Here is a 12,634-nt window from a genome sequence, read left to right as displayed (position 1 = left end):
CACTCCTATTGAAACATCTTCCTGTAATGTGTTGATTTTTCCATTTCTATGACAATGATGGAGTTAGCCAGATTTTTTTTTCTCAAGAATGTAAAACTACAGGCAGAGCCTAAAAGCCTATAGGATTCATTTTTATTTAAATTAAAATATATTTTGATAATGGCTCTGTAAATGACACTAGTAAAATCAGCACTTGTATTTGGCATATGGAAACATACTTTGAAGTACAGTTTTGAGATGCCATTGGTGATTCAAAAAAGAGAACAGCTCCTCTTCCGCTTAATTCACACTTCACTGAGTTACAGAAACAGGAGTTAACTTTGCCAGAGCAGTAATTTTCAAGTAAAGGACCCTAGGAACCACAGAGTCAGATCACCTCAGGTTTATTTAGTATAGTTTAAAAAGTTTAGACTTTTACTTCACTTGGTCCATCTGATACTGAAGGGTTAAACATGAGCTTGGGGAAAGGACAGGGGAGCTTGGAGGACATTTCCTCAAGCTCTTAGCATTCGTGGCAGGTTGAGTCACACCAGTCTTTATTAAATTATGCATAATTCAGTGATAAACTGGTTTAGCTCTGCCTGTTACAAGTCAGGCCTGAGCTTTTACAGGGGTCAGTCTAGAGGCACCGTGGCAGTTTCATGTCATTAGCTTTCATTCACTTGCAATGTGTAACCACTCTAGCACATGTCTTTCATTAGTGGGTACAATGCATGCTTTGTGTATGAATATCCTTAGATGGTAAAAGCCAATTTAGAGCTTTCTCACCTTCCTTTTATGTCAGTGGATTCCATCAGACCCACATGTGTGTGGAAGTAAAGGTTTTTGTGGTGGGGTCAGACTCATTTCCCATTTGCATTGCACCCTGCCTGGCTGATCCAGGCTAGAACCTTTCTCTGAAGTTAATGGGTGTTGAGCTCTGAATAAGACCATGGTGTCAACTTGCCAAACTTCCTCCTCTCTGGAGTTCAGAAAGCTCTTGAAATCCCACTTCATTCATAAAGCTTTCTTTTACTAAGTGAAAGACAGTGACTGAGTTATTTTTTTCTATTAACTCAGATATAAAACCCAGACTTTTGTCTTCTATCTACACATGTACTCCTTGCCTGCCCCCTACTAGTCCAAATACAACTAACAATATAATTAGCTTTTGATAAGATTTGTGTTTACAACTACTTACCTGCATATTAATTAGTCCGTTCTGGGCATATACATCAGGCATTACTATAAAGCTCGGAATTTAAACATTTTGCAGAGTATATACAGTAACAGTAAACACATGGCATTTTATAAAATGGATGATCATGATTTCTGTCTCACTCAGTCTCTCCACCTCTTTTTTAGAATTGTCTTTTCTGTTGAGATTAGATTCGTTCAGGGAGAGAGTAACATAGCTACAGTAAGGCAAACTCTCTGAGCAGGTCATTCACTTTTTGTGCTCAATGCCTGTACCTGAATCTAGTCTAATTGAAAGAATATGGCTTTGAGTTTGGACCAACAGGGACTCACATCTGGGTTCTATTATTTCTTACATATATGATAGTCTGGTATAATTATATGAGCCTCTGTTTTCTCAGTTGAAAAATAGATATCATAATACTTCTCTCTCAGAGTTGTTGTAAGTGTTAAATGAGATAATATATGTAAATATGCCCCCGGAGGTGTCTGGCATACAGTCAGCACTCATTCATTCATTCAACGAGTATTTTGAGAACCTATTATGTACCAGGCACTGTTTGAAGCATAGAGGATACAGCAGTAAATGAAAGAGACACAGACAAAATGCTTATAGTGAAATAAGAAAGATAATACACATAGTAAATAGTGTTTTATAGTGGGTGTTAGACAGGGTAAGCGCTATGGAGAGGAACAAAATAGGGTGTTGAGTATGGGATTGCAGGGCAATTCTAGTGCCGTAGGATGGTCAGGAAAGCCTTTTCTGGGAAAATGGCATTTGAGCCAAGACTTGGAAGAGGTGAGTGAGTAAACCATGTGAATATGTTGGGGGAAAGCCGTCCAGAAAGAGGAGTGGAAGGAGTGTGTTTAGCATGTTCTTGGCCAGTGTAGCGGGGACAGGAGTAGTAGGAGATGAGGCAACAGGGCTCGTTTCCATTAGTACCTGTAGGTCATTGTGAGGACTTTGGTTTTTATATGAAATGGAGAATGATTGGAGGGTTTTGACCAGAGCAGCAATGTAACCTGATGGAGTGTCTTAAGTTGAATTCTCCTGGAAGCAGGATCTGAGATGTATGGTTGTGTGCAGTAGATTTATTTTGGAAATGTTCTCAGCAACAACACCTCTGAGGGAGCTGTGGAGCAGGACTGGCCAGAGGAAGAAGCTGCTATGCAGTACAGTTGAGACGGAGACTTCAAATGATCCACAGGGAGTCTTGGAGCTGGCATAGCCCTCACAGTTATCCCCAGTTGAGGAAAAGGGGTGGGGCTTTGTATCCCCACATTAATCAGTCCTTGGTTAGACGTTAAGGGAGGGCATAAACTTCAGCGAGGCAGCGCCTGTTGGATGAGGGCAGTCCCAGGAGGGATTCCAAATGTAAGCCGTTGGCGTCCACCATTCCCGGCTGCTGGGGTAGCAGGTGACTCCATCCTGAAGGCAGGATCTGGGCTGTGCCCCTCCAGCGCCCCCAGCATCCACTACACTTAGGTTTCATCAAGACCATGCCGGCTGCTGCGTGTAGCATATGCCATAGGGAGGACGGGTGAAAGGAAGATGACCGGTTCGGAGGCTATTGCAAAAACCCAGGAGAGGAATGCTGGTGGCTTAGATCAGAGTGAGAGCAGGGGAGGAGATGAGGAGAAAAAGGATTCCGGATACATTTTTAATGGAATGCTGACAGGATTTACTGATGGATTGGAAGGAGCCTGTGAAAGTAAGAAAGGAGTCAAGGATAACTCCAAGGTTTTTGGTCTGAACCACTGAAAGGAGAGATTTGCTAATAAGGGGGTTTAGGGTGGGAAAGACTTTGAGGGAAACAGGTTTGGGTAAGGGGGAGTCAGGAGCTCAATTTTAGACATGTTGAGTCAGAGGTGCCTCCTAGACATCCACGTGGGTGTCTTGAGGAGGCCGTTGGATACAGAGTTTAATCAGGAGAGATATTTTTGGAACCCTTGGCTTGTACGTGGTATTTAAGACTGTGGAACTGCATGAGATCACCAAATGCAGTGAATATATGAGAGAAGTGCTGAGGCTGATTCTTGAGGTCTAGCTCCCTTTGGCCACCTTTGTGATTAGTAATAAGTTAGCCTCCACAGAGAAGGAAGATCCTGGCTCTCCTCCTTGCCCCAGCCAGTAGCAGTGGTTGTCTTACAGAGAGTTTGTGGTAAACAGGAGAATGGCTCTCTAGTGATGTCCACATCCTAATCCCTTGAGTCTGTGAATATGGCAACAGGAGATTCGTGGATGTGATCAAGTAAAGGATTTTGAGATAGGAAGATCACCCCAGATTATTCAGGTGCACCCAGTATAATTGTATGAGTTTTTAGGAAAAGAAGGCAAGAGGGTCAGAGTCAGAGAAGGAGATGTGATGATGGAAGCCGAGGTTAAAGTGGTGCTCTTCGAAGATGGAGGAAGGGGCCACAAGACAAGGAATACAGGCAACCTCTCTTAGCTGGAAAAGCCAAGGAAACAGATTTTCATCAAGAGCCTCCAGAAGGAGTACAGTTCTGCCAACAACTTGAATTTAGCCATAAAAACCCATTTTTGCGCTTCTGATCTCCAGAACTATAAGATAATAAATTTGTGTTGTGGTGGTAGTTTGTTACAGCAGCAATAGGAAATTATTAAGCTAAATATAGCCTGCTTTGCCCTGTGGGGACTAAATGGTATGTTGGGCAATTAGGAATAGGTAAATTTTAAGGATCTGAAATGTTTTCTTTTAAATGAAAATTCCCTTTAGTTGTTCTATCTGTCTGTCCATCCATCCATCTTCTCTCTATTTGGTAAATAAAAATAAGTTATATAATTGTTACAGATTGCCCACTTCTCTAGGGTAATTTTACCACTTTCTGAACATGAGACTTATACCATATTGGCTGAAGGTCTCCACTCCCTTTTAAATAAGTCACTTCACAATTGGGGTGCAGGTGGATAAATGTATTTACAAACAGAGAGAAATTTCAATAACTTATTTTATGTTTCCATTAGACGTGCTTTGTTGTATTTTAATGTTATCTATACGTTCGTGGGGTACCGACCTGGTCAACCCATGCTTGCTAACATTAATGATGCTAAAAGTATAATGTGAAATTCACAAAAATTATTTTGCTTTGCATTTCAGCTAAAACTAGAAAGATTTATTCTATGGATGGATTTTTTTTTTTGCTTTTTTGCTACTGGGTGATTTTTTTAAAAATGGAATTAAGTGCCTCCTGTTTTTCTTTTTAATATATATATTTTAAGCCTCTGTATTGGCAACTGCAACTCCTTGCCTTCTAAGAAAATTGTAAATTTTCATTCCAAGATATTCTGAATTTCAGACTCAGAAGAGCCAAGTGGTTAAGAGTATAGGTTTTGGAATCAGGCAGTACTAGTTCTAATTCTCTATCTTGGCCATGTAATAACTTGGGCCAGTTACTTCTCTGCTCTAAGGCTGTTTCCTTTTTTATAAAATGAGAATAATAATATCTTCCTCATAGGAGTATTCCTCCTAGATTAAGTAAATGAATATATATGTATTAATCAGGGTTTTATAGAAAAAAACAGGACAAGTAGGAAATATCTAGGAAGTGATTTATCATAAGGAATTGGCTCATACAATTATGGAAGCCAAGAAGTCCCACAATCTGTCATCTGCAAACTGGAGACCCCAGAAACCAGTGGTATAATTTAGTCTAAGTCTGAAGGCCTGAGAACCAAGAGTATCCAGGGCAGGAGATGATGTTCCAGCTCAGTCAGTCAGGCAGGAAGGGCTGAATTCTTCCTTCTTCTACCTTTGTTTTCTGTTCTGGCCCTCAATGGACTGAATGATGCCCGCTCACACTGGGGAGGCCCATCTGCTTTACAGAGTCCACTGGTTCAAATGCTACTTTCAGGTTGAAACATACTCACAGACATAACCCAGAAATAATGTTTAGCCAAATATCTGGGCACCCTGTGATCCAGTCAAGTTGATACGTACTCTTAACCATCAGGGTATGCACACCCAGTGCTTGGAACCTAGTAAGTACTCAAGAAATGATGGCTGTGCTATTAATTATCCTTATCTTTCCTAACAGCTGAGTTAGGCAGGAGAAGCCTCAATACCTATCCAAGAATCTTTCTCATTTATGCCCCTTGTCCTCCTTTATTTTAGTAATCCATCTAGCCAGCCATCAGTATTCTGCTGCCAAAAGAATTTACAAGCCAATTAACCCCGGTGGCCGGATACTTCCAGCAGCATAGCATTGTCCTGTGTGCCGCCGTCAGCGCAGGAAAGAAGAGTGCACGGCCTCCGGAGACACATTATTCATCAGCTCCTTTGCCATAAAATGTGCTACGTCTGTGGAGCATCCCTTGGTTATATTTTTATTTTACAGCACCCTGCACTGACCGTTTTGCAAAATAATGGTGCTCTCCTTATCAGCTCATCTGTTGCCAGTCAGTAATTTATCTGAGCGGATTCTTTCAGCATCAATATCCAGTGCAGGTTCAGGTGAAGCAATGGCTGTAATAACAGTGGGCTACGGTGCCGCAGACAGGATTTAAAATAGCCATTGCCTACACCACCAGAATGGATGCTAAGCAGAGTTTACTATTTTCTGGAAGGGAAAACATCTGAAACTATCTACAAATCGTTTCCAGAATAAAATGCACCTCTGAATTTGTGTAAAGATCTGAATTTTCATTTGGAAGCCTGACTCGTATGCATATTTAAACCTATGCTTTTGTATTGTTTTTCTTATGTCTTAGGAATGTTGCTTCATAGAAAGGAAGCCTGATATGTATAATCAGGTGTGTTTACTAACTTTGGAGGAAAAAAACTCCACCCTAGATTATCAGTCTTTTCTATCTCCATCTTGTTTTCATACTAAGAGCAGTGATTACTTTCAAGACTTTTTCAAGGGAAGGTTTAATTTTTATCCCTCGATCTTGGTCCCCTTTCCAATTTAAAGTGATTTTTGCAGTCCTTAAGGAAGATGCTGAACACTTAACGATCATCGTAGCCCATCGCCCAAGAGTAAGTGCTAAGCAAGTATTTGCTTAGTTTGTTAGAAAGCTATAGTGTCCACTCTTCTTGGGGTTAGAGGGCGATAGGAATTGTAGGGGAAAAAAGGAAAACATTTTGTTGTTGTTGGGGGCAGGTTGTCCCTTCCCCATATTCCTGCATCTTTCCTCTTCGGAGGACTGTTTTAAAACCTCTGTTGCAGATGATGAATTGAACTTTACTTGTTGCCTCTTCCTCCCCTTCCCCCTCCCCATACCTGTTAGGTCAGATAACTGCTAGCATGGAAAATTTGAATGGGATTTTTTCCACCTCAGCTTAAACTATTTAAACTGTCTGTTGTCAACTTTGATGTTTGTGAAGGGCCATGCTAGTCATTGTCATAGAGGATAGAAGCCAAATATTTCCACATAGGACCTTTTTAGTGTGGTTCTATGCATAACATTGAAATTATCCTTAAGCCAATTCCAATAATTAATTTTATCCAAGTTTAATAGAGCAATGGATTCATGAATTATCATCATGAGATTTAAAGAATGGTCTCTTACTGTGGAGGCAAAGGATAGTGACTTAAAGCACTTGCCAGCGTTTGGTTATGAATTACGGGACAACACGTGCACTTGGAGGCTGCAGTGCAGTCACAGTGAGTAATGAAACTGGGATTCCTCAAGGGACCGTGTATCATGGCTGTATTTAACATCTGAATGGATGGGGTTTCCTCTATTCCAGGGAGACTGTGACTTACTTCTGAAGTCCTATGTGCCTGATTCTCATGGTGAAAAGAAATTTTCCAGAAATGGGCATCTAGGGAAATAATAATAATTTCTTTATGCTCTCTAAGCTTGAGTAGATGTTCAGCAATCTTTGTTTAAATGCATAACTTGTGAGAAAAAGTTTTAAGGCAGCTTTTGTTCATTTGTGAATATAATTATGTATCCGATTAGCAACTGAGGTATAAATAATTCACTTTTGAACATTTTGTCATTAGCTGAGACATAAGTACTGGGTCAAGGGTTTCACTGAGAGAGTTTCCATTGGGTTTCACGCTTTTTATTAATTTTTTCCTTTGATACAATTAAAACATTCCTTAATATACTCAAGCATATGTGCATGTGTAAACACAAAGGCTCACATGGGTAGGAGTATCACGTGCTATGTCCAGCCTCAAAAAAGCCTAAAAAATTAACGAAAGGGCAACTCTGTCATGAATCCTGTTTCCTGATGAGATAAACCATGACTCTTAATTAGAAGCTAACATTTTTAATTAAGAGGATTGTGCAGTAATTATCTCAGTTGTCTGCTTCACTGGATTTTAATGAAAAAGATTAGGTATAAAACTAGTAGCGAAATTAAACATTCAGGGTTGTACTGGCCACTGAAGTGAAAGTAATGTGATAAAAGCCTGAAGTATGTTCCTTAACAAAGTATTTTGGACAGTCATATCTGGTGCAGTGTCAGTAAGCTTCATTTTTATGAATAGCTTCAACATCTTAAGGTAACAACAGGTTCAGCCACAGCTGGTTCATTTACACAAAACTATTGAGTATTTACTACGTGCCATAGTGGTGCAGCGGCATAAAGCATGGTCTTTGGAATTAGATAACACCTATTCAAAGTCTAAGATCTTTTATTTAGCAGACTTGAGATATTGGGAAAGCTCTGTATCCTCTCAGCACATCAGTTATCCCATCTGTAAAAGTAGATAAATAATACTGCTTTATGTAGTTTGAGTTTGTAAATGTCAACACATATTTAGCCCCTGTCACAGTGCTGGATACCTAGTACATACTCTATGAATAGGAGCTATTGTTACTATAGTTTTTCTTTTGAAAATGTTCTGGAATTTTCTTTGAATCAGTCAGTAAATGCAGTGTGTAGACTCCTTCCACTTTACAAAAACCTTAAGCAGAGAGAGAGAAAAAAAATGGTGTGGATAGGTAATATTGAGTACTTAAAAGTGTGGTGATGTTAACTTTCTTTGTAGCAGTCAGTAATGCACAGATGTCAGAAATCCAGTGAGTAAATATTTTCAAAATCTGGAGGAAATTCTCCCTCTCTCTTTCTCTCTCTCTCTCTTGCTTGGTAAGACACTCCTGGAAATGCAGAGTAATTGGCTTCTAGAATTGCTTCATTTTCTTATTTTCTTTAGAATGCCCAGTTCAATGAACAAATTTCTGGATCTGCCAGGATCAATTCACATTATCTCAACCATTCTCTGTTGGCCAAGGATACATTGTTTGCCAGGAAGTTGGTGCGAGTTAAGAAGGTGTGTGTAGTGTTGGACAAATTAATCCAGCCTAGCTTCATAGACATGTCCTAAACTTTTAATTCTGCTCTCCTTAGCACTGTGCTGTAACCATATTGGTTAACCACCTATGCAGACGGGGTCAACATAGTGCTGACTAGGGATGAGTGAAGAAAAAGCAGAATAATTCAGGTGTGTTGAGGTTAATAGCCAAGTACTTCATAGAGTGTGGAGTGAGTTGCAGGCAGTTTGGTCCATGAGGTTGCTGAATTTCTGTGGCAGTGAGATGCTAAGGCATCCTTGAATACTGACATTATGAGGACTGCATTTGAAGCCAGAGGGACCTGGATTTGAAACTTAGATCCTTGATTTACTAATGGTATAAGCTTGTGGAAGATGCCCTTTTTGTTTTCTTATCATCACAATAAGGATTCTGGTATCTGTTCATTTAATTTCATGAGACTAAAGTGAAACTCAAATGTAATAGTGGGTTTGGAAATGACAAATCATGCTTATATTCATTGTCAATTTATGGGACAACTGATATTCCCAAATACTGTGCCTAAGTGAGTTTTCAGTCTAAGTGGGGCCATGCATCAGTCAAAAGAAAATTACCATTCAGTGTGATAAATGTTTGGCTAAACATATGCCTGGAATGTTTTGAAAGCCCAGAGAAGCATCTAATGCAGACTGAAGAGTTAGGGCATGCTTCCTAGAGAGACTGACACGTGACCTGAATGCTGAAGGATCAAGACATTAGTTTGGGGAGTCAAGGTCGCAAGGGCATCTAAGGCAGAGGGGACTGCTTGAATGAATGAAGGCTTGGAGGTATGCCCGTGAGAGCGTGGTTTGTGGAGAAGTGCTTTGCTAGGGACGGAGCCTAATGAGATTTCCCCCAAGGCAGGCAGAAGACATAGACAGGACTGGTGGTAGGTATGAACACCTGAACGGTATTCTGCAAGCTTTTAGGTATCATAAAGGGGTTTTCTCCAGGTGCGTGAGTGATCAGGTTTATATTTTAGTAGCATTGTAGAGGCTAGATTAGAAGGGTGAGACTGGACTGGTAAGAGGGAGGAGAAAAGCTGAGAGACGCATTCATTTTACAAAAATTTTTTTGATTCATGTGTGTCCAGCAGTTTATAATGTGCCGGTAGAAAAAGTCATATAAGATATAATACCTGCCCTCAGGGAGCTTATAAGATATTGTGTCATAGATAGACAGGTAAAACGTCCCTCACAGGGCTGTGTGATAAGGGCGTGGTTGGAGCTGTCATGAGTAACCCTGAGGAGAATGTTGAAGAGCTGAACCAGAGCTGTGACAGTGGAGGGGCCAGGAGGGCATGGTTTTGAAAGAGAATGAAGAGGTAACATTGGCAGGACTTGTTTACAAATGGACAAGCGATTCCCTATCCAATTAGTGGTGCGAATCGAGAGCATAGGACGGGAAGCTTCTTCTCTTGGGCATCCAGGACCAGCCAGCTTATGGTGCACACTGTCAGCCTTATCTGAATTTTATAACGATCCCACTACAGTTGAACCTGAGATGGCTATCTGGATATTTGGGGGCTTCTTATACCATTAGGCAACTACATAGAGGCAAGGGCTATGTTGTTGGCCAGTTTATTTAATCTTGCCAAAGAAACAGTGCTTCCTGCTTTTTGCAAAACAACAAACGAAAAAGTACTGCAGTCTTAAATGAGCCACTGAGGGCTGTGTTCCAGTGGGAAGGAAAGTTGGCTTATCCCACGGACCCAGGTCCTGTGAGATGCTGGCAGAAGGTGGGCGGAACATAGAACAGGTTACAGAAGAAGAAAGTCTAAGTTCAGCCCCAGCCTCATGTTCAGTTATAGAGATGAAAGACGTAGCTTCCCTTACCCTTCAGTTTCTTTGCCTTTTTCACGGCATGGGTATTTGGAAATTAAAAAATTACTACCTCGGGCTTCCCTGGTGGCGCAGTGGTTAAGAATCCGCCTGCCGATGCAGGGGACACGGGTTCGTGCCCTGGTCCGGGAAGATCCCACATGCCGCGGAGCAAGTAAGCCGGTGAGCCATGGCCGCTAGGCCTGCGCGTCCGGAGCCTGTGCTCCGCAACGGGAGAGGCCACAGCAGTGAGAGGCCCGCATACCGCAAAAAAAAAAAAAAAAAAAAAAAAAAAATTACTACCTCCCCACTCCTGACTATTCTGTCCCTTTCCTGCCTTTTCTTTTCTCCTTTTTAATAGAAGTTCCTGCGGCTAGCTCAGTATTCTTTCACAGTTGTATACTCAGTGTTGTGATGGTGGTTAGGTGATCATTTAGTCTATAGGTTACAGAATGATAACAAATAGGTGTGGATAATTCCACGAGAGACCTAGAGGGTAAAGGGTATCACCTAGAGACTGAGGTTTTTAAGACTGGCAGGCAGCTTCTGAAGTGACCTGGCAAATGTATCTTAGGATGTAGTTGCTAAACTTGACATTAGGTGGCTATCTTGTTGATGAATATTTGTGCATATGGTGGTTGGGTTATATTTGGGGGGGACTCTTTTTAAAAAAATTTTTTATTGGCGTATAGCTGATTTACAATGTTGTGTTAGTTTCAGGTGTATAGCAAAGTGAATCAGTTATATAGTTTTATATATATATATATATATACACACACACACACACTTCTTTTAGATTCTTTTCCCATATTGGCCATTACAGAGTATTGAGTAGAGTTCCCTGTGCTATACAGTAGGTCCTTTTTTTTTTTTTTTTTTTTGTGGTACGCGGGCCTCTCACTGTTGTGGCCTCTCCCGTTGCGGAGCACAGGCTCCGGACGCGCAGGCTCAGCGGCCATGGCTCACGGGCCCAGCCGCTCCACGGCATGTGGGATCTTCCTGGACCGGGACATGAACCCGCGTCCCCTGCATCGGCAGGCGGACTCTCAACCACTGCGCCACCAGGGAAGCCCAGTAGGTCCTTATTAATTATCTGTTTTATATATAGTAGTGTGTATATGTCAATCCCAATCTTCCAATTTATCCCTCCCCACCCCCTTCTGGAGGGGGTGCTTTTTTAACCTTTAGATGCAAGATGAAGGGTGCTTGTGCCAGGCATATTCTGTATACAACACAAAGTAAATCAAGCCATTTCCAATGAGCTAGAGAGTCCATGAGGGAATTAAGCTTTAAAGAGGGCAGGCTAGTTGCTATGATTACTAAAATTGCAGAAACAGTAAGGCTGCAAGTTCTGTTCAGCCTTTCGCTTGTGTGAAAGTGGGAATCTGGGCAAATGATGATGCTGCCTATTCCATTTTCCTTTCCTATTGTCTGGTATAGACTTCCTTTGAGGGAATCCTGTGGTACACATTCATTCTACTTATTACGGTGTTAGCTGATGTTGCCTGAATAAGAGGATCGTGGTAGTCATTAATGTTACTATCCTACATGAACTTTTTTGGAGTGGGTGATAATTCATTATTTAAAATTTCAACATAATTTAGGAGACATGCTTGGAATGGGGACATACCACAGAAGATTTTCTATAATTCATTAGTTATGAAACCAGGAAATTTTTATATTAATGTGGAATAAACAAAGGCTCATAACCTCATTTCTTCTCACCAAATGTTCTTTTATAAGCATTTCATTAACACTTACTTTGCAAAAGAGAATATCTAGTTTGTGGCACTCAACAGCTAATTGTCTTCTTCCTGTACGCATTAGTAAATGGGATGGCAGATGGGAAGTGAGTGACTGTTCTACATTAGTGCCTAATTGGAGTGGAGGTTTTTATTATTAATATAAAAGATCACTTGTTTGTAATTATAAATTACAGAAGTACACATGTCTTTTATTAATGTGCAGAATTAAGGATTTATTCATAAAAATGTATTTACCATTGGAATTTGTCTTTATTTCCCATTACTCTGTGAATTCCTTGAGGCAAAGAATAGTGTCTTTTCCTCTATGCACATAGTAGGTATTCAATACTTTGCATAGAAGCAAATTACTTTAAGTTATAATGATGTGTTTATTATCATAGAATCACACTTAGGAGTCTAAGAATTGACATTCATATTCTCCCCATGGTTTGTAGTCAATCTGTCATTACCTTGGTGGTTGGATAATATTATGAGATATGAATTCATGTTCTTTTCATACCTGACTCTTCCTTTTTATATTCTTCAACATTTAAACATTAGAGAGACTTTAATCAATAATATACTTTAGTTAAATATACTTTATTTCTGATAGTCTTCAGATCTAT

This window comes from Kogia breviceps, chromosome 13 (genome assembly GCF_026419965.1).
Source record: "Kogia breviceps isolate mKogBre1 chromosome 13, mKogBre1 haplotype 1, whole genome shotgun sequence".
Taxonomy (NCBI): domain Eukaryota; kingdom Metazoa; phylum Chordata; class Mammalia; order Artiodactyla; family Physeteridae; genus Kogia; species Kogia breviceps.
This window is presented reverse-complemented; position numbering follows the sequence as displayed.